The 21,615-nt window shown below is 40.7% G+C and overlaps 1 non-coding gene across 1 annotated transcript; it reads right to left on the bottom strand.

Annotated features, from left to right (window-relative positions):
- Nucleotides 1-253: 253 nt before the first annotated feature.
- On the bottom strand, nucleotides 254-361 carry LOC130977670 (small nucleolar RNA R71). Its single transcript, XR_009085353.1, has one exon. It is a non-coding gene; the product is annotated as a small nucleolar RNA R71 (small nucleolar RNA).
- Nucleotides 362-21,615: the final 21,254 nt, after the last annotated feature.

Raw genomic sequence — 21,615 nt, forward strand, 5'->3', positions numbered from 1 at the left:
TGCAACAGAATTGCAAGTTCCATGGACTTCCATTGGAAGATCCTCATCAGTTTTTAGCTGAGTTCTTGCAAATCTGTGACACAGTCAAGACTAATGGGGTTGACCCTGAGGTCTACAGACTGATGCTATTCCCTTTGCTGTAAGAGACAGAGCTAGAATATGGTTGGACTCTCAACCTAAAGAAAGCCTGGACTCTTGGGAAAAGCTAGTCAATGCCATTTTGGCAAAGTTCTTTCCACCTCAAAAATTGAGTAAGCTTAGAGTGGAAGTCCAAACCTTCAGACAGAAGGATGGTGAATCCCTCTATGAAGCTTGGGAAAGATACAAACAATTAATCAGAAAGTGTCCCTCAGACATGCTTTCTGAATGGAGCATCATAGGTATTTTCTATGATGGTCTCTCTGAACTATCCAAGATGTCTTTGGATAGCTCTGCTGGAAGATCTCTTCATCTGAAGAAGACGCCTACAGAAGCTCAAGAGCTCATTGAAATGGTTGCAAATAACCAATTCATGTACACTTCTGAAAGAAATCCTGTGAACAATGGGACTGGTCAGAAGAAAGGAGTTCTTGAGATTGATGCTCTGAATGCCATTCTGGCTCAGAACAAGATATTGACTCAACAAGTCAATTTGATTTCTCAAAGTCTGTCTGGAATGCAAAATGCACCAAGCAGTACTAAGGATGCTTCATCTGAAGAAGAAGCTTATGATCCTGAGAACCCTTCAATGGAAGAGGTGAATTACTTAGGAGAACCCTATGGAAACACCTATAATTCTTCATGGAGAAATCACCCAAATTTCTCATGGAAGAATCAAGAGAAACCTCAACAAGGTTTCAACAACAACAATGGTGGAAGAAACAGGTTTAGTAATGGCAAACCTTTTCCATCATCTTCTCACCAACAGACAGAGAATTCTAAGCAGAAACCCTCTGACTTAGCAACCATGGTCTCTGATCTAATCAAAACCACTCAAAGTTTCATGACTGAAACAAGGTCTTCCATTAGGAATTTGGAGGCACAAGTGGGACAGTTGAGCAAGAAAATTACTGAACTCCCTCCAAGTACTCTTCCAAGCAATACAGAAGAAAATCCAAAAGGAGAGTGCAAAGCCATAACCATGGCCGAATCTAGAGAGGGAAGAGAGGAAGTGAACGCCACTGAGGAAGGCCTCAATGGGCGTGCACTAGCCTCCAATGAGTTCCCCAATGAGGAACCATAGGAATCTGAGGCTCAAAATGAGACCATAGAGATTCCATTGGACTTACTTCTGCCTTTCATGAGCTCTGATGAGTATTCCTCCTCTGAAGAGGATGAGTATGTCACTGAAGAGCAAGTTGCTAAATACCTTGGAGCAATCATGAAGCTAAATGACAAGTTATTTGGAAATGAGACTTGGGAGACTAAACCTCCTTTGCTCACCAAAGAACTGGATGACTTGTCTAGGCAGAAATTACCTCAAAAGAGTCAAGATCCTGGGAAGTTTTCCATACCTTGTACCATAGGCACCATGACCTTCAAGAAGGCCCTGTGTGACTTAGGGTCAAGTGTGAACCTCATGCCTCTCTCTGTAATGGAGAAGCTAGGGATCTTTGAGGTACAAGCTGCAAGAATCTAACTAGAAATGGCAGACAACTCAAGAAAACAAGCTCATGGACTTGTAGAGAATGTTTTGGTAAAAGTTGAAGACCATTACATCCCTACTGATTTCATAGTCCTAGAGACTGGGAAGTGCATGGATGAATCTATCATCCTTGGCAGACCTTTTCTAGCCACAGCAAAGGCTATGATTGATGTTGATGGAGTTGAACTGATCATTCAAGTGAATGAAGAATCCTTTGTGTTTAAGGCTCAAGGATATCCCTCTGTCACCATGGAGAGGAAGCATGAAGAGCTTCTCTCAATTCAGAGTCAAACAGAGCCCCCACAGTCAAACTCTAAGTTTGGTGTTGGGAGGCCACATCCAAACTCTAAGTTTGGTGTTGAACCCCCACATTCAAACTCTAAGTTTGGTGTTGGGAGGTTCTAACATTGCTCTGAGTATCTGTGAGGCTCCATGGGAGCCCTCTGTCAAGCTACTGACATTAAAGAAGCGCTTGTTGGGAGGCAACCCAATGATTATATTTTATACATTTTCTTTTGTTATTTTATGTCTTTTGTAGGTTGATGATCATAAGAAGTCACAAAATCCATTGAAAAAGCAAAAACAGAATGAAAAACAGGAAGAAAAACAGCACACCCTGGAGGAAGAATTCACTGGCGTTTAAACGCCAGTGAGGCTAGCAGTTGGGCGTTTAACGCCCAGTCTGGCACCATTCTGGGCGTTTAACGCCAGAAAGGGGCACCAGACTGGCGTTAAACGCCAGAAAAGGGCAAGAACCTGGCGTTAAACGCCAGGAATGGGCACCAGCCCGGCGTTTAACGCCAGAAATGGCTCAAAACGTGATTTTGAATGCCATTTGGTGCTGGGATGACTTTTCCTTGACACCACATGATCTGTGGACCCCACAGGACCCCCACCAACCCCACCACTCACATCCATCCTTCATAAAACCCCACCAACCTCACCCTTCAAATTCAAACCACTTTCCCTCCTTGGCCGAATACACACGCCATTCCCTTCTTCCTCATTTCTTCTTCTTCTACTCTCTTCTTTCTTCTTTTGCTCGAGGACGAGCAAACCTTTTAAGTTTGGTGTGGTAAAAGCGTTGCTTTTTCGTTTTTCCATAACCATTTATGGCATCCAAGGCCGGAGAAACCTCTAGAAAGAGGAAAGGGAAGGCAAAAGCTTCCACCTCCGAGTCATGGGAGATGGATAGATTCATCTCAAGGGTGCATCAAGACCACTTCTATGATGTTGTGGCCTTGAAGAAGGTGATCCCCGAGGTCCCCTTTTCACTCAAAAAGGGTGAATATCCGGAGATCCGCCATGAGATCCGAAGAAGAGGTTGGGAAGTGCTTACCAACCCCATTCAACAAGTCGGAATCTTGATGGTTCAAGAGTTCTATGCCAATGCATGGATCACCAAGAACCATGATCAAAGTGTGAACCCGGATCCAAAGAATTATCTTACTATGGTTCGGGGGAAATACTTGGATTTTAGTCCGAAAAATGTAAGGTTAGCATTCAACTTGCCCATGATGCAAGGAGATGAACATCCTTACACTAGAAGGGTCAACTTTGATCAAAGGTTGGACCAAGTCCTCACAGTCATATGTGAAGAGGGCGCACAATGGAAGAGAGATTCAAGAGGGAAGCCGGTTCAATTGAGAAGGCATGACCTCAAACCCGTGGCTAGAGGATGGTTGGAGTTTATCCAACGCTCAATCATTCCCACTAGCAACCGGTCCGAAGTTACTCTAGACCGGGCCATCATGATTCATAGCATCATGATTAGAGAAGAAGTGGAAGTTCATGAGGTCATAGCTCAAGAACTCTACAAGGTGGCGGACAAGTCTTCCACCTTGGCAAGGTTAGCATTTCCTCATCTCATTTGTCACCTCTATTATTCAGTTGGAGTTGACATAGAAGGAGACACCCCCATTGATGAGGACAAGCCCATCACCAAACTAAGGGTGGAGCACCAAGAGCATTCCATCCTCCTCCATGAAATTAGAGAAGATCAAAGAATCATGAGAGAGGAGCAACAAAGACAAGGAAGAGACATTGAGGAGCTCAAGCACTCCATAAGACCTTCAAGAGGAAGAACAATCCGCCATCACTAAGGTGGACCCGTTCTTTAATCTCCTTGTTCTTTAATTTTCTATTTTTCGAAAATTATGCTTTATGTTTATCCATGTTTGTGTCTTGTGATCATTAGTGTCTTAGTGTCTATGCCTTGTAGTTACGAATGTCCTATGAAATCCATCACCTTTCTTAAAAGAAAACTGTTTTTATTACAAAAGAACAAAAAGTACAGGGTTTCGAATTCATCTTTAAAACTAGCTTAATTAGTTTGATGTGGTGACAATACTTTTTGTTTTCTGAATGTATGCTTGAACAGTGCATATGTCTTTTGAATTTGTTGTTCATGAATGTTAAAATTGTTGGCTCTTGAAAGAATGATGAAAAAGGGGACATGTTACTGAGGATCTGAAAAATCATAAAAATGATTCTTGAAGCAAGAAAAAGCAGTGAATACAAAAAAAAAGGGAGAAAAACAAAAAAAAAAGAGAAAGAAAAAAGAAAGAAAATAAAGTTGTGATCCAAGGCAAAAAGAGTGTGCTTAAGAACCCTGGACACCTCTAATTGGGGACTCTAGCAAAGCTGAGTCACAATCTGAAAAGGTTCACCCAATTATGTGTCTGTGGCATGTATGTATCCGGTGGTAATACTGGAAGACAGAGTGCTTTGGGCCACGGCCAAGACTCAATAAGTAGCTGTGTTCAAGAATCATCATACTTAACTAGGAGAATCAATAACACTATCTGGATTCTGAGTTCCCAGAGAAGCCAATCATTCTGAATTTCAAAGGATAAAGTGAGATGCCAAAACTGTTCGGAGGCAAGAAGCTACTAGTCCCGCTCATCTAATTTGGAGCTTAGTTTCATTGATAATTTGGAGTCTATAGTATATTCTCTTCTTTTTATCTTATTTGATTTTCAGTTGCTTGGGGACAAGCAACAATTTAAGTTTGGTGTTGTGATGAGCGGATAATTTGTACGCTTTTTGGCATTGTTTTAGTATGTTTTTAGTATGATCTAGTTAGTTTTTAGTATATTTTTATTAGTTTTTAGTTAAAATTCACTTTTCTGGACTTTACTATGAGTTTGTGTGTTTTTCTGTGATTTCAGGTATTTTCTGGCTGAAATTGAGGGATCTGAGCAAAAATCTGATCCAGAGACTCAAAAGGACTGCAGATGCTGTTGGATTCTGACCTCCCTGCACTCGAAGTGGATTTTCTGGAGCTACAGAAGCCCAATTGGCGCGCTCTCAACGGCGTTGGAAAGTAGACATCCTGGGCTTTCCAACAATATATGATAGTCCATACTTTGCCCAAGATTTGATGGCCCAAACTGGCGTTCAAAGTCACCTACAGAAATTCCAGCGTTAAACGCCGGAACTGGCACCTAATTGGGAGTTAAACGCCCAAACTGGCATAAAAGCTGGCGTTTAACTCCTAGGAGAGTCTCTACACGAAAATGCTTCATTGCTCAGCCCAAGCACACACCAAGTGGGCCCGGAAGTGGATTTTTATGTCATTTACTCATCTTTGTACACCTTAGGCTACTAGTTTTCTATAAGTAGGACCTTTTGCTATTGTATTTGACATCTTCTGATCTTTGGAACCTTTTTCTTTAGATCTTTTGATCACTTTGGGAGGTTGGCCTCACGGCCATGCCTAGACCCTGTTCTTATGTATTTTCAACGGTGGAGTTTCTACACACCATAGATTAAGGTGTGGAGCTCTGCTGTACCTCGAGTATTAATGCAATTACTATTGTTCTTCTATTCAATTCCGCTTGTTCTTGTTCCAAGATATCACTTGTTCTTCAACTTGATGAATGTGATGATCCGTGACACTCATCATCATTCTCACTCATGAACAAGGTGACTGACAACCACTCTTGTTCTACAAGCAATCAAGGCTTTAGTGTTTATCTCTTGGATTCCTGATACACGATGCATGGTTGATCGCCTGACAACCGAGTGCTCGCCTGACAAACGAGCCAGCCATTCCGTGAGATCAGAGTCTTCGTGGTATAGGCGAGAACTCATGGCGGCATTCAAGAGAATCCGGAAGGTCTAACCTTGTCTGTGGTATTCTGAGTAGGATTCAATGATTGAATGACTGTGACGTGCTTCAAACTCCTAGCAGGCGGGGCGTTAGTGACAGACGCAAAAGGATCGATGGATTTTATTCCGGCCTGACCGAGAACCGACAGCTGATTACCCATGCTGTGACAGAGCATAGGCGACGTTTTCACTGAGAGGATGGGAGGTAGCCACTGACAACGGTGAAACCCTACATGAGCTTGCCATGGAAAGGAGTAAGAAGGATTGGATGAAGACTGTAGGAAAGCAGAGAGACGGAAGGGAAGGCATCTTCATTCGCTTATCTGAAGCTCTCACCAATGATATACATAAGTATCTCTATCTTTATCTTTATGCTTTATTCGTTTATCACTATACCCATTTGAGTCTGCCTGACTGAGATTTACAAGGTGACCATAGCTTGCTTCATACCAACAATCTCCGTGGGATCGACCCTTACTCGCGTAAGGTTTATTACTTGGACGACCCAGTGCACTTGCTGGTTAGTTGTGCGAAGTTGTGTTTATGCCATGGTATTGAGCACCAAGTTTTTGGATTCATTACCGGGGATTATTTGAGCTGTGAAAAGTATTGATCACAATTTCGCATACCATCCCTCTCCTTTCTTCTCTTTTGCTTGAGGACAAGCAAAGCTCTAAGTTTGGTGTGTTTATCTGTGATCACAAAAACATACTCATTAAGATCATGGCTCCTAAAGGAAAACAACCCACCCCAAGAGGCAAGAAAGAGAATACTCCAAAGCCACTTTGGAATCAAGGGAAGTTCTTAACTAAAGAACATTCAGACCATTACTACAAAATAATGAGTCACAGATCAGTGATCCCGGAAGTCAAATTTGATCTGAAGGAAGATGAATATCCGGAGATCCAAGAGCAAATTCGAAACAGAAACTGGGAAATTCTAGCCAATCCTGAAACGAAAGTGGGAAGGAACATGGTTCAGGAGTTCTATGCTAATCTATGGCAGACAGACAGGCAAAGAATAATTGGAGCTGCTCTCTATGACCATCGGACCTTAGTCAGAGGAAAGATTGTTCATACCCATCCTGACAAAATCAGGGAGATATTTAAGCTTCCTCAACTAAAAGATGACCCAGACTCCTTCAATAGGAGAATGATGAGGGTAAATAAAGGTCTGGACAAGATTCTAGAGGATATATGCATCCCTGAAGCCAGGTGGACCACCAGCACGACTGGCATCCCAAATCAACTCAAAAGAGAAGATCTAAAACCAGTAGCCAGAGGCTGGCTGGATTTCATTGGGCGTTCCATATTGCCCACCAGCAACCGTTCTGAAGTTACCATTAAAAGAGCAGTAATGATTCACTGCATCATGTTGGGAAAAGAAGTAGAAGTCCATCAACTGATATCATGTGAACTATACAAAATAGCAAACAGGAATTCCAAGGACGCCAGATTGGCTTATCCAAGCTTAATTTCTATGCTCTGCAAAGATGCCGGAGTGAAGATGGGAATAACAAAGTATATCTCAGTTGAGAGGCCAATCACTAGAATATCAATGGACAGACAACAGCTGGAGGATGATTCAAACAAGAAGAGAGCACAGGAAGTCCTCCCAGAACTTCCTCAATTCGAATATTGGGAACATCTTGAGGCTTCTATTTCCAAATTGCAAGAAGCTATAGACCAAATAAAGGAAGAACAGAACAATCAAAGTAGCATGCTTTGCAAACTGCTTAAGGAACAGGAAGAGCAAGGGCGTGATCTAAGGGAACTGAAGCGCCAAAAATTAATCCTTCCCCACAGATTAGAGGAACATCTACTTCTCAAAACAACAGGTTGTTGGGTTCCAATTTTTAGCTTTATCTCTGTGATAGTGTTTTTATAGAAATTTACCTTAGGAGATATATATAGTAGTAGTAGTAGTAGTAGTAGTAGTAATTAGTATATCTATTCTGGTTTTATTCCCAATTAAGTTATAATTTATTTTTCTCATCATCATCAAGCATGAATAAAATAGTAGATAATTAGAATAAAGAAGTAATTTTTATTTTTCGAGTTCTTAATAATAAAAATTATAATTAACTATGTGTGGTGGCAATACTTTTTGTTCTCTGAATGAATGCTTGAACAGTGCATAATTTGTATTTTGAATTTGATGAATATTGGCTCCTGAAAGAATAAGGATCACGAAAAATACTATTGATGATCTGAAAAATCATGAATTGGATTCTTGAAGCAAGAAAAAGCAGTAAAAAAAAAAGGGGATCCAAGGCTTTGAGCATCAGTGGATAGGAGGGCCCAAGGAAATAACATCCAGGCCTAAGCGGCTAAATCAAGCTGTCCCTAACCATGTGCTTGTGGCATGAAGGTCCAAGTGAAAAGCTTGAGACTGAGTGGTTAAAGTCATGATCCAAAGCAAAAGAGTGTGCTTAAGAGCTCTGGACACCTCTAACTGGGGACTTTAGCAAAGCTGAGTCACAATCTGAAAAGGTTCACCCAGTCATGTGTTTGTGGCATTTATGTATCCGGTGGTAATACTGGAAAACAAAGTGCTTAGGGCCACGGCCAAGACTCATAAAATAACTGTGTTCAAGAATCAGCACACTACACTAGGAGAATCAATAGTACTATCTGAATTCTGAATTCCTATGGATGCCAATCATTCTGAATTTCAAAGGATAAAGGGAAATGCCAAAACTCTTCAGAAACAAAAAAAAGCTACAAGCCCCGCTCATCTAATAAGAATCTGAGCTCCATTTAAAACTCTTAGATATTATTAATTCTTAATTTCTTTCATCCTATTTTATTTATCTAGTTGCTTGAGGACAAGCAACAGTTTAAGTTTGGTGTTGTGATGAGCGGATATTTTATACGCTTTTTGGGGGTAATTTCATGTAGATTTTAGTATGTTTTAATTGGTTTTTAGTAGAATATTATTATTTTTTAGGCAAAAATCATATTTCTGGACTTTACTATGAGTTTGTGTGTTTTTCTGTGATTTCAGGTATTTTCTGGCTGAAATTGAGGGAGCTGAGCAAAAATCTGAGTTAGGCTGAAAAAGGACTGCTGATGCTGTTGGATTCTGACCTCCTTGCACTCGAAATGGATTTTCTGGAGCTACAGGAGTCCAATTGGCGAGCTCTCAACGGCGTTGGAAAGTACACATCCAGGGCTTTCCATCAATATATAATAGTCCATACTTTGCGCAAAGATAGACGACGTAACTTGGCGTTGAACGCCAAGTACATGCTGCTGTCTGGAGTTAAACGCCAGAAACACGTCATGATCCGGAGTTGAACGCCCAAAACACGTCATAACTTGGAGTTCAACTCCAAGAAAAGCCTCAGCTCGTGGATAGCTTTAGTCTCAGCCCCAGCACACACCAAGTGGGCCCCAGAAGTGGATTTATGCACCAATTATCTTAGTTTACTCATTTTCTGTAAACCTAGGTTACTAGTTTTCTATTTAAACAACTTTTAGAGACTTATTTTTTTACCTCATGACATTTTCAGATCTGAATTACATACTTTTTGACGGCATGAGTCTCTAAACTCCATTGTTGGGGGTAAGGAGCTCTGCAGCGTCTCGATGAATTAATGCAATTGTTTCTATTTCACTCAAATGTGTGTATGGTCCGATCTAAGATGTTTATTCGCGCTTAATTATGAAGGAGGTGATGATCTGTGACACTCATCACCTCTCTCAATCCATGAACGTGTGCCTGACAAATACCTCCGTTCTACATCAGACTGAATGAGCTTCTCTTAGATTCCTTAATCGGAATCTCCGCGGTATAAGCTAGAATTGATGGCGGCCACTCTTGAGAATCCGGAAGGTCTAAACCTTGTCTGTGGTATTCCGAGTAGGATTCAAGGATTGAATGGCTGTGACGTGCTTCAAACTCGCGATTGCTGGGCGTGATGACAAACGCAAAAGGATCAATGGATCCTATTCCAACATGATCGAGAACCAACAGCTGATTAGCCGTGCTGTGACAGAGCATCCGGACCGTTTTCACTGAGAGGATGGGAGGTAGCCACTGACAATGGTGACACCCTACATACAGCTTTCCGTAGACGTGCTTTACAAACAATTGAGTTGAATATTACATTACAGAAATTCAGAGGACAAAGCATCTCCAAAACTCCAACAGATTTCTCATTACTGCACAACAAGTAATGATTTTATTCTCTTTTATTTTTCCAATCCAATAATTCCAACTGATAATTTTAATTAATATCCTAACTAAGAATAATAAAATAAACATAGCTTGCTTCAAACCAATAATCTCCATGGGATCGACCCTTACTCACGTAAGGTATTACTTGGACGACCCAGTGTACTTGCTGGTTAGTTGTACGGATTACAAATTCGTGCACCACTAAGCTAGTGGTTCAACCACAAAGGCGGCTGAATCCAGCTATGAAGGAAGTGGTGCAGAAAGAGGTCACCAAATTACTAGAGGATGGGATTATTTATCCAATTTCTGATAGCCCCTGGGTGAGCCCTGTCCAAGTCGTCCCCAAGAAGGGAGGCATGACAGTAGTTCATAATGAGAAAAATAAACTGGTTCCTACAAGAACAGTTACAGGGTGGCGCATGTGTATTGACTACAGAAGACTCAATACAGCCACCAGAAAGGATCATTTTCCTTTACCATTCAAAGACTAGATGCTAGAAAGTCTAGCAGGTCATGATTATTACTGCTTTTTGGATGGCTGTTCAGTCTACAACCAAATTGCAGTAGATCCCCAGGATCAAGAGAAAACAGCATTCACATCTCCATCTGGAGTATTTGCCTACAGAAGGATGCCATTTGGGCTGTGTAATGCACCTGCAACCTTTCAGAGATGCATGCTCTCTATTTTCTCTGATATGGTGGAAAATTTTCTGGAAGTCTTCATGGATGACTTCTTAGTATATGGAGACTCATTCATCGCCTGTCTTGATCACCTGACACTTGTTCTGAAAAGGTGCCAAGAGACTAACCTAATTTTAAACTAGGAAAAATGTCACTTTATGGTGACTGAAGGGATCGTCCTTGGGCACAAGATTTCGAACAAAGGAATAGAGGTGGATCAAGCTAAGGTAGAGGTAATTAAAAAATTACCACCACCTGCCAATGTTAAGGCAATCAGAAGCTTTCTAGGGCATGCAGGATTCTATAGGAGGTTTATAAAGGATTTTTCAAAAATCACAAAACCTCTAAGTAATCTGCTAGCTGCTGACACACCATTTATTTTTGAGACAGAGTGTCTGCAGGCGTTTGAGACCCTGAAAGCCAAGCTGGTTACAGCACCAGTCACTTCTGTACCAAACTGGACATTACCATTCAAACTGATGTGTGATGCCAGTGACCATGCCATTGGTGCAGTATTGGGACAGAGGCATGACAAACTTCTGCATGTCATCTACTATGCCAGCCGTGTTCTAAATGATGCACAGAAGAATTACACAACCATAGAAAAGGAATTACTTGCAGTAGTTTATGCTATTGACAAGTTCAGATCCTATTTAGTAGGATCAAAGGTGATTGTGTACACTGACCATGCTGCTCTTAAGTATCTACTCACAAAGCAGGATTCAAAACCCAGGCTCATAAGGTGGGTATTGCTTCTGCAAGAGTTTGATATAGAAATAAGAGATAGAAAAGGAACAAAAAACCAAGTAGCAGATCACCTGTCCCGGATAGAACCAGTAGAAGGGGCGTCCCTCCCCATTACTGAGATCTCTGAAACCTTTCCTAATGAGCAACTCTTTGCCATTCAGGAAGTACCATGGTTTGCAGACATTACAAACTATAAGGCTGCAAGATTCATACCCAAGGAGTACAGCAGGCAGCAAACAAAAAAATTAATTTCTGATGCAAAGTACTACTTGTGGGATGAACCATATCTCTTTAAGAGATGCACAGATGGAATAATCCATAGATGTGTGCCTAGAGAAGAAGTGCAGAGGATCCTTTGGCATTGCCATGGATCACAGTATGGAGGACATTTCGGAAGTGAGCGAACAGCCACAAAACTCCTCCAATGCAGCTTCTACTGGCCTACTCTCTATAAAGACTCCCGAGAGTTTGTACGGAACTGTGACAGTTGCCAGAGAGCTGGTAATCTGCCTCATGGTTATGCCATGCCTCAGCAAGGGATCTTAGAGATTGAATTGTTTGACGTATGGGGTATTGACTTCATGGGACCATTCCCACCTTCATACTCAAACACTTATATTCTGGTGGCAGTGGACTATGTATCTAAATGGGTAGAGGCAATTGCAACACCCACTAATGATACTAAAACAGTGATAAAGTTCCTCCAGAAACACATCTTCAGTAGATTTGGTGTCCCTAGAGTATTAATCAGTGATGGAAGCACTCATTTCTACAATAAACAGCTTTACTCTGCTATGGTCCGGTATGGAATTAGCCACAAGGTGACAAATCTGTATCATCCACAGACAAATGGGCAAGCTGAGGTCTCTAATAGAGAACTAAAATAAATCCTAAAACGAACTGTAATGGCCCATAGAAAGGATTGGGCAAAAAGCTTGGATGATGCTCTGTGGGCGTACAGAACAACATTCAAGACTCCTATAGGAACTTCTCCATACAAACTTGTGTATGGCAAGGCCTGTCATCTACCCGTGGAACTGGAACACAAGGCCTACTGGGTAACCATTCCTAAATCTTTATGCTAAATTAGCTGGAGAGAAAAGATTGCTCCAGTTGAATGAGCTAGAGGAGTTCAGGCTCAATGCTTTCGAGAATGCAAACATTTATAAGGAGAAAGCAAAAAGGTGGCATGACAAGAAATTGTCATCCAGAGTCTTTGAACCAGGACAAAAGGTCCTGCTATTCAACTCTAGACTCAGATTATTCCCTGGGAAATTAAAATCCCGGTGGAGGGAACCATATGTGATTACAAGTGTGTTACCATATGGATATGTGGATCTTCAGGATACTAACTCTGATAAAAGATTCATTGTTAATGGACAAAGAGTCAAACACTATCTTGAAAGCAATATTGAGCAAGAATGCTCAATACTGAGACTAGAATAATGCTCAGTAAGTGGTGCACGAAATTGTGATCACTACTTTTCACAACTCAAATAATCGCCGGTAATGAATCCAAAAACTTGGTGCTCAATACCATGGTATAAACATAATTTCACAACTTCGCACAACTAACCAGCAAGTGCACTGGGTCATCCAAGTAATAAACCTTACGCGAGTAAGGGTCGATCCCACGGAGATTGTTGGTATGAAGCAAGCTATGGTCACCTTGTAAATCTTAGTCAGGCAGATTCAAATGGTTATGAATGATATATGAATAAAGCATAAAACAAGGATAGAGATACTTATGTAATTCATTGGTGAGAACTTCAGATAAGCGAATGGAGATGCTTTGTCCCTTCCGTCTCTCTGCTTTCCAACTATCTTCATCCAATCCTTCTTACTCCTTTCCATGGCAAGCTGTATGTTGGGCATCACCGTTGTCAGTGGCTACAGTCCCGTCCTCTTAGTGAAAATGTTCAACGCACCCTGTCACGGCACGGCTATTCATCTGTCGGTTCTCAATCAGGTTGGAGTAGAATCCATTGATTCTTTTGCGTCTGTCACTAATGCCCAGCCTTCAGGAGTTTGAAGCTCGTCATAGTCATTCAATTATTGAATCCTACTCAGAATACCACAGACAAGGTTTAGACCTTCTGGATTCTCTTGAATGCCGCCATCAATTCTAGCTTATACCACGAAGATTCCGATTAAGGAATCCAAGAGATAAACATTCAAGCTTTGTTTGCTTGTGAACGGGAGTGGTTGTCAGGCACGCGTTCATAAGTGAGAATGATGATGATCGTCACATAATCATCACATTCATCAAGTTCTTGAGTGCGAATGAATATCTTGGAATAAGAACAAGCTGAATTGAATAGAAGAACAATAGTAATTGCATTAATACTCGAGGTATAGCAGAGCTCCACACCTTAATCTATGGTGAGTAGAAACTCCACCGTTGAAAATACATAAGAACAAGGTCTAGGCATGGCCGAGAGGCCAGCCGCCAAAACATGATCAAAAGACTCAAAATGATCAAGGATCCAAAGATTCAAAGATCTGAAGATGATCTAAGATCCAGAGATGAAAATACAATAGTACAAGGTCCTATTTGTAGAGAACTAGTAGCCTAGGGTTTACAGAAATGAGTAAATGACATAAAAATTCACTTTCGGGCCCACTTGGTGTGTGCTTGGGCTGAGCATTGAAGAATTTTCGTGTAGAGACTTTTCTTGGAGTTAAACGCCGGCTTTTGTGCCAGTTTGGGCGTTTAACTCCCATTTTTGTGCCAGTTCCGGCGTTTAACGCCGGGCATTCTTGAGCTGATTTGGAACGCCGGTTTGGGCCATCAAATCTTGGGCAAAGTATGGACTATTATACATTGTTGGAAAGCCCAGGATGTCTAATTTCCAATGCCGTTGAGAGCGCGCCAATTGGGCTTCTGTAGCTCCAGAAAATCCACTTCGAGTGCAGGGAGGTCAGAATCCAACAGCATCTGCAGTCCATTTCAGTCTCTGAATCAGATTTTTGCTCAGGTCCCTCAATTTCAGCCAGAAAATACCTGAAATCACAGAAAAACACACAAACTCATAGTAAAGTCCAGAAAAGTGAATTTTAACTAAAAACTAATAAAAATATACTAAAAACTAACTAAAACATACTAAAAACAATGCCAAAAAGCGTACAAATTATACGCTCATCACAACACCAAACTTAAATTGTTGCTTGTCCCCAAGAAACTGAAAATCAAATAAGATAAAAAGAAGAGAATATGCAATGAATTCCAAAAACATCTATGAAGATCGGTATTAATTAGATGAGCGGGGCTTTTAGCTTTTTGCCTCTGAATAGTTTTGGCATCTCACTCTATCCTTTGAAATTCAGAATGATTGGCTTCTATAGGAACTCAGAATCCAGATAGTGTTATTGATTCTCCTAGTTAAGTATGATGATTCTTGAACACAGCTACTTTATGAGTATTGGCTGTGGCCCAAAGCACTCTGTCTTCCAGTATTACCACCGGATACATACATGCCACAGACACATAATTGGGTGAACCTTTTCAGATTGTGACTCAGCTTTGCTAGAGTCCCCAATTAGAGGTGTCCAGGGTTCTTAAGCACACTCTTTTTGCCTTGGATCACAACTTTATTTCTTTCTTTTTCTTTCTTTTTCTCTTTCTCTTTTTTTTCGTTTTTTTTTCGCTTCTTCTTTTTTTTGTATTAACTACTTTTTCTTGCTTCAAGAATCATTTTTATGATTTTTCAGATCCTCAGTAACATGTCTCCTTTTTCATCATTCTTTCAAGAGTCAACCATTCATGAACAACAAATTCAAAAGACATATGCACTGTTTAAGCATACATTCAGAAAACAAAAGTATTGCCACCACATCAAAATAATTAATCTGTTATAAAATTTAAAATTCATGCAATTCTTCTTTTTTTTTAAGAACATTTTTCATTTAAGAAAGGTGATGGATTCATAGGACATTCATAACTTTAAGGCATAGACACTAAGACATTAATGATCACAAGACACAAACATAGATAAACATAAAGCATAATTTTCGAAAAATAGAAAATAAAGAACAAGGAAATTAAAGAACGGGTCCACCTTTGTTCTTCCTCTTGAAGATCTTATGGAGTGCTTGAGCTCCTGAATGTCTCTTCCTTGCCTTTGTTGCTCTTCTCTCATGATTCTTTGATCTTCTCTAATTTCATGGAGGATGATGGAATGTTCTTGGTGCTCCACCCTTAGTTGTCCCATGTTGGAACTCAATTCTCCTAGGGAGGTGTTGATTTGCTCCCAATAGTTTTGTGGAGGAAAGTGCATCCCTTGAGGCATCTTAGGGATTTCATGATGAGTGGGATCTCTTGTTTGTTCCATCCTTTTCTTAGTGATGGGCTTGTCCTCATCAATGGGGATGTCTCCCTCTATGTCAACTCCAACTGAATAACAGAGGTGACAAATGAGATAAGGAAAGGCTAACCTTGCCAAGGTAGAGGACTTGTCCGCCACCTTATAAAGCTCTTGGGCTATAACCTCGTGAACTTCTACTTCTTCTCCAATCATGATGCTATGAATCATGATGGCCCGGTCTAGAGTAACTTCGGACCGGTTGCTAGTGGGAATGATTGAGCGTTGGATAAACTCCAACCATCCCCTAGCTATGGGATTGAGGTCATGCCTTCTCAATTGAACCGGCTTTCCTCTTGAATCTCTCTTCCATTGGGCGCCCTCTTCACAAATGACTGTGAGGACTTGGTCCAACCTTTTATCAAAGTTGACCCTTCTAGTGTAAGGGTGTTCATCTCCTTGCATCATGGGCAAGTTGAATGCCAACCTTACATTTTCCGGACTAAAATCTAAGCATTTCCCCCGAACCATTGTAAGCCAATTCTTTGGGTTCGGGTTCACACTTTGATCATGGATCTTGGTGATCCATGCATTGGCATAGAACTCTTGAACCATTAAGATTCTGACTTGTTGAATGGGGTTGGTAAGAACTTCCCAACCTCTTCTTCGGATCTCATGTCGGATATCCGGATATTCACTCTTTTTGAGTTTGAAAGGGTCCTCGGGGATCACCTTCTTCAAGGCCACAACTTCATAGAAGTGGTCTTGATGCACCCTTGAGATGAATCTCTCCATCTCCCATGACTCGGAGGTGGAAGCTTTTGCCTTCCCTTTCCTCTTTCTAGAGGTTTCTCCGGCCTTGGATGCCATAAATGGTTATGGAAAAACAAAAAATAATACTTTTACCACACCAAACTTAAAAGGTTTGCTCGTCCTCGAGCAAAAGAAGAAAGAAGAGAGTAGAAGAAGAAGAAATAGAGGAGATGGAGGTGGCTTTGTGGTTCGGCCAAAGGGGGAGAAGTAGTGTTTAAGGTGTGTGAAAATGAGGGAGTGAAGATGGGTTTATATAGGGGTGGAGAGAGGGGTAGGGTTCGGTTATGGGAGGGTGGGTTTGGGAGGGAAAGTGGTTTGAATTTGAATGGTGAGGTAGGTGGGGCTTTATGAAGGATGGATGTAAGTGGTGAAGAGAAAGATGGAATTTGATAGGTGAGGGGTTTTTTGGGGAAGAGGTGTTGAGGTGATTGGTGAATGGGTGAAGAAGAAGAGAGAGGGTGGTGGGGTAGGTGGGGATCCTGTGGGGTCCACAGATCCTGAGGTGTCAAGGAAAGTCATCCCTGCACCAAGTGGCGAGCAAAAATGCTCTTCATGCCAATTCTGGCATTTAAACGCCGGGCTGGTGCCCATTTCTGGCGTTTAACGCCAACTTCTTGCCCTTTCCTGGCGTTTAACGCCAGTCTGGTGCCCCTTTCTGGCGTTAAACGCCCAGAATGGTGCCAGACTGGGCGTTAAACGCCCATTTGCTAGCTTCACTGGCGTTTAAACGCCAACAAGTTCTCCTCCAGGGTGTGCTATTTTTCTTTCTGTTTTTCATTCTGTTTTTGCTTTTTCAACTGATTTTGTGACTTCTCATGATCAACAACCTACAGAAAACATAAAATAACAAAGGAAAATAGATTAAATATAACATTGGGTTGCCTCCCAACAAGCGTTTCTTTAATGTCAGTAGCTTGACAGTGGGCTCTCATGGAGCCTCAAAGATACTCAGAGCAATATTGGAACCTCCCAACAGCAAACTTAGAGTTTGAATGTGGGGGTTCAACACCAAACTTAGAAATTGGTTGTGGCCTCCCAACACCAAACTTAGAGTTTGACTATGGGGGCTCTGTTTGACTCTGTTTTGAGAGAAGCTCTTCATGCTTCCTCTCCATGGTGACAGAGGGATATCCTTGAGCCTTAAACACAAAGGATTTTTCATTCACTTGAATGATCAATTCTCCTCTGTCCACATCAATCACAGCCTTTGCTGTGGCTAGGAAGGGTCTACCAAGGATGATGGATTCATCCATGCACTTCCCAGTCTCTTGGACTATGAAATCAGCAGGGATGTAATAGTTTTCAACTTTCACCAAAACATCCTCTACAAGTCCATAAGCTTGTTTTCTTGAATTGTCTGCCATCTCTAGTGAGATTCTTGCAGCTTGTACCTCAAAGATCCCTAGCTTCTCCATTACAGAGAGAGGCATGAGGTTTACACTTGACCCTAGGTCACGCAGAGCCTTCTTAAAGGTCATGGTGCCTATGGTACAAGGTATTGAAAACTTCCCAGGATCTTGTCTCTTTTGAGGTAATTTCTGCCTAGACAAGTCATCCAGTTCTTTGGTGAGCAAAGGAGGTTCGTTCTCCCAAGTCTCATTACCAAATAACTTGTCATTTAGCCTCATGATTGCTCCAAGGTATTTAGCAACTTGCTCTTCAGTGACATACTCATCCTCTTCAGAGGAAGAATACTCATCAGAGCTTATGAATGGCAGAAGTAAATCTATTGGAATCTCTATGGTCTCAGTGTGAGCCTCAGATTTCCATGGTTCCTCATTAGGGAACTCATTGGAGGCCAGTGGACGTCCATTGAGGTCTTCCTCAGTGGCGTTCACTGCCTCTTCCTCCTCTCCAAGTTCGGCCGTGTAGGTCATGTTAATGGCCTTGCACTCTCCTTTTGGATTCTCTTCTGTATTGCTTGGAAGAGTACTAGGAGGGAGTTCAGTAATTTTCTTGCTCAGTTGTCCCACTTGTGCCTCCAAATTCCTAATGGAGGACCTTGTTTCAATCATGAAACTTTGAGTGGTTTTGATTATATCAGAGACCATGGTTGCTAAGTCAGAGTTGTTCTGCTTAGAATTCTCTATCTGTTGCTGAAAAGATGATGGAAAAGGCATGCCATTGCTAAACCTGTTTCTTCCATCATTATTGTTGTTGAAACCTTGTTGAGGTCTCTGTTGATCCTTCCATGAGAAATTTGGATGATTTCTCCATGAAGAGTTATAGGTGTTTCCATAGGGTTCTCCCATGTAATTCACCTCTTCCATTGAAGGGTTCTCAGGATCATAAGCTTCTTCTTCAGATGAAGTGTCCTTAGTACTGCCTGGTGCATTTTGCATTCCAGACAGACTTTGAGAAATCAAATTGACTTGCTGAGTCAATATTTTATTCTGAGCCAATATGGCATTCAGAGTATCAATCTCAAGAACTCCTTTTTTCTGATTTGTCCCATTGTTCACAGGATTCCTTTCAGAAGTGTACATGAATTGGTTATTTGCAACCATTTCAATTAGCTCTTGAGCTTCTGCAGGCGTCTTCTTCAGATGAAGAGATCCTCCAGCAGAGCTATCCAATGACATCTTAGATAGTTCAGAGAGACCATCATAGAAAATACCTATGATGCTCCATTCAGAAAGCATGTCAGAGGGACACTTTCTGATTAATTGTTTATATCTTTCCCAAGCTTCATAAAGGGATTCTCCTTCCTTCTGTCTGAAGGTTTGGACTTCCACTCTAAGCTTACTCAATTTTTGAGGTGGAAAGAACTTTGCCAAGAAGGCATTGACTAGCTTTTTCCAATAGTTCAGGCTTTCTTTAGGTTGTGAATCCAACCATATCCTAGCTCTGTCTCTTACAGCAAATGGGAATAGCATAAGTCTGTAGACTTCAGGGTCAACCCCATTAGTCTTGACAGTGTCACAGATTTGCAAGAATTCAGCTAAAAACTGATGAGGATCTTCCAATGGAAGTCCATGGAACTTGCAATTCTGTTGCATCAGAGAAACTAATTAAGGCTTAAGCTCAAAGTTGTTTGCTCCAATGGCAGGGATAGAGATGCTTCTCCCATAGAAGTCGGGAGTAGGTGCAGTAAAGTCACCCAGCACCTTCCTTGCATTGTTGGCATTGTTGTTGTTTTCGGCTGCCATGGGTTCTTCTTTTTTAAAGATTTCTGTTAGGTCCTCTACAGAGAGTTATGCCTTAGCTTCTCTTAGCTTTCGCTTCAAGGTCCTTTCAGGTTCAGGGTCAGCCTCAACAAGAATGCTTTTGTCTTTGCTCCTGCTCATATGAAAGAGAAGAGAACAAGAAAATATGGAATCCTCTATGTCACAGTATAGAGATTCCTTGAGGTGTCAGAGGAAAAGAAAAACAGAAGGAAGAGGTAGAAAATTCGAACTTATCAATGAAAGATGGAGTTCGAATTGTGCATTAAGGAGAAGTGTTAGTCCATAAATAGAAGGATGTGAAAAGAGGGGAAGAAATTTTTGAAAATAAAGTAAAAGATTTAAAAAGATTTTGAAAAATACTAATTGATTTTCGAAAACTAAGAGTGGAAAAGAAATCAAGTGATTTTTTGAAAAAGATTTTGAAATTAGAAATCAAAAGATATGATTGAAAAATGATGGTTTTAAAAAGATGTGATTGAGAAGATATGATTTGAAAAACAATTTAAAAAGATTTGATTTTGAAAATTAATGACTTGGCTAACAAGAAAAGATATGATTCAAACATTAAACCTTTCTCAACAGAAAAGGCAACATACTTGAAATGTTGAATCAAATCATTAATTGATAGCAAGTATTTTTGAAAAAGGAAAGAAATTGATTTTGAAAACATATGATTAAAAAGATATGATTTGAAAAAGATTTGATTTTGAAAAATTTTGAAAACCTGAAAAAAAATTTGAATTAAAAACAGAATCTTCCCTCTTGTGCCATCCTAGCGTTAAACGCCCAGAATGGTGCACATTCTGGCGTTTAACGCCCAAAGCACTACCCTTTTGGGCATTAAACGCCCAGCCAGGTACCCTGGCTGGCGTTTAAACGCCAGTTTTCCTTCTTCACTAGGCGTTTTGAACGCCCAGCTTTTTCTGTGTAATTCCTCTGCTGTATGTTCTGAATCTTCAATTCTCTGTATTATTGACTTGAAGAGACACAAATTAAAATTTTTTTTTGGATCAAAATGTAACTAAAATCAAATGACAATGCATGCAAGACACCAAACTTAGCAGTTTGTATACTATTGACACTAACAAAATGAGAATGCATATGAGAAACAACAAAACACTCAAGTCAAGAGAATTTAAAGATCAGAGCAAGAAAATCATCAAGAACAACTTGAAGATTAATGAAGACACATGAATGAATGCAAGAAGAACAGAAACATGCAATTGACACCAAACTTAAAATGAGACACTAGACTCAAACAAGAAACATAAAATATTTTTGGTTTTTTTTTTGATTTTGTAAATTTTTTTGGATTTTTCGAAAATTAAGTGGAAAAGAAAATAAAGGTATCAATATTCCTAATGAGAATTCCAGGAATCATGCAATGTTAGTCTAAAGCTTCAGTCTAAAGAAATTAGACATGGCTAGCCAAGCTTCAGCAGGACATTGCATTCAAGAGCTAAATTGATGAGAATCAATCAGCTTTGGTGATGATAAGAACATCACCTTGAAACACTAGAATTCATTCTTAAGAACTCTGAAGATAAATACCTAATCTAAGCAACAAGATGAACCGTCAGTTGTCCATACTCGAAACAATCCCCGGCAACGGCACCAAAAACATGGTGCACGAAATTGTGATCACTACTTTTCACAACTCAAATAATCCCCGGTAATGAATCCAAAAACTTGGTGCGCAATACCATGGTATAAACATAATTTCACAACTTCGCACAACTAACCAGCAAGTGCACTGGGTCGTCCAAGTAATAAACCTTACGCGAGTAAGGGTCGATCCCACGGAGATTGTTGGTATGAAGCAAGCTATGGTCACCTTGTAAATCTTAGTCAGGCAGATTCAAATGGTTATGAATGATATATGAATAAAGCATAAAACAAGGATAGAGATACTTATGTAATTCATTGGTGAGAACTTCAGATAAGCGAATGGAGATGCTTTGTCCCTTCAGTCTCTCTGCTTTCCTAC

This window comes from Arachis stenosperma, chromosome 4 (genome assembly GCF_014773155.1).
Source record: "Arachis stenosperma cultivar V10309 chromosome 4, arast.V10309.gnm1.PFL2, whole genome shotgun sequence".
Taxonomy (NCBI): Eukaryota; Viridiplantae; Streptophyta; class Magnoliopsida; order Fabales; family Fabaceae; genus Arachis; species Arachis stenosperma.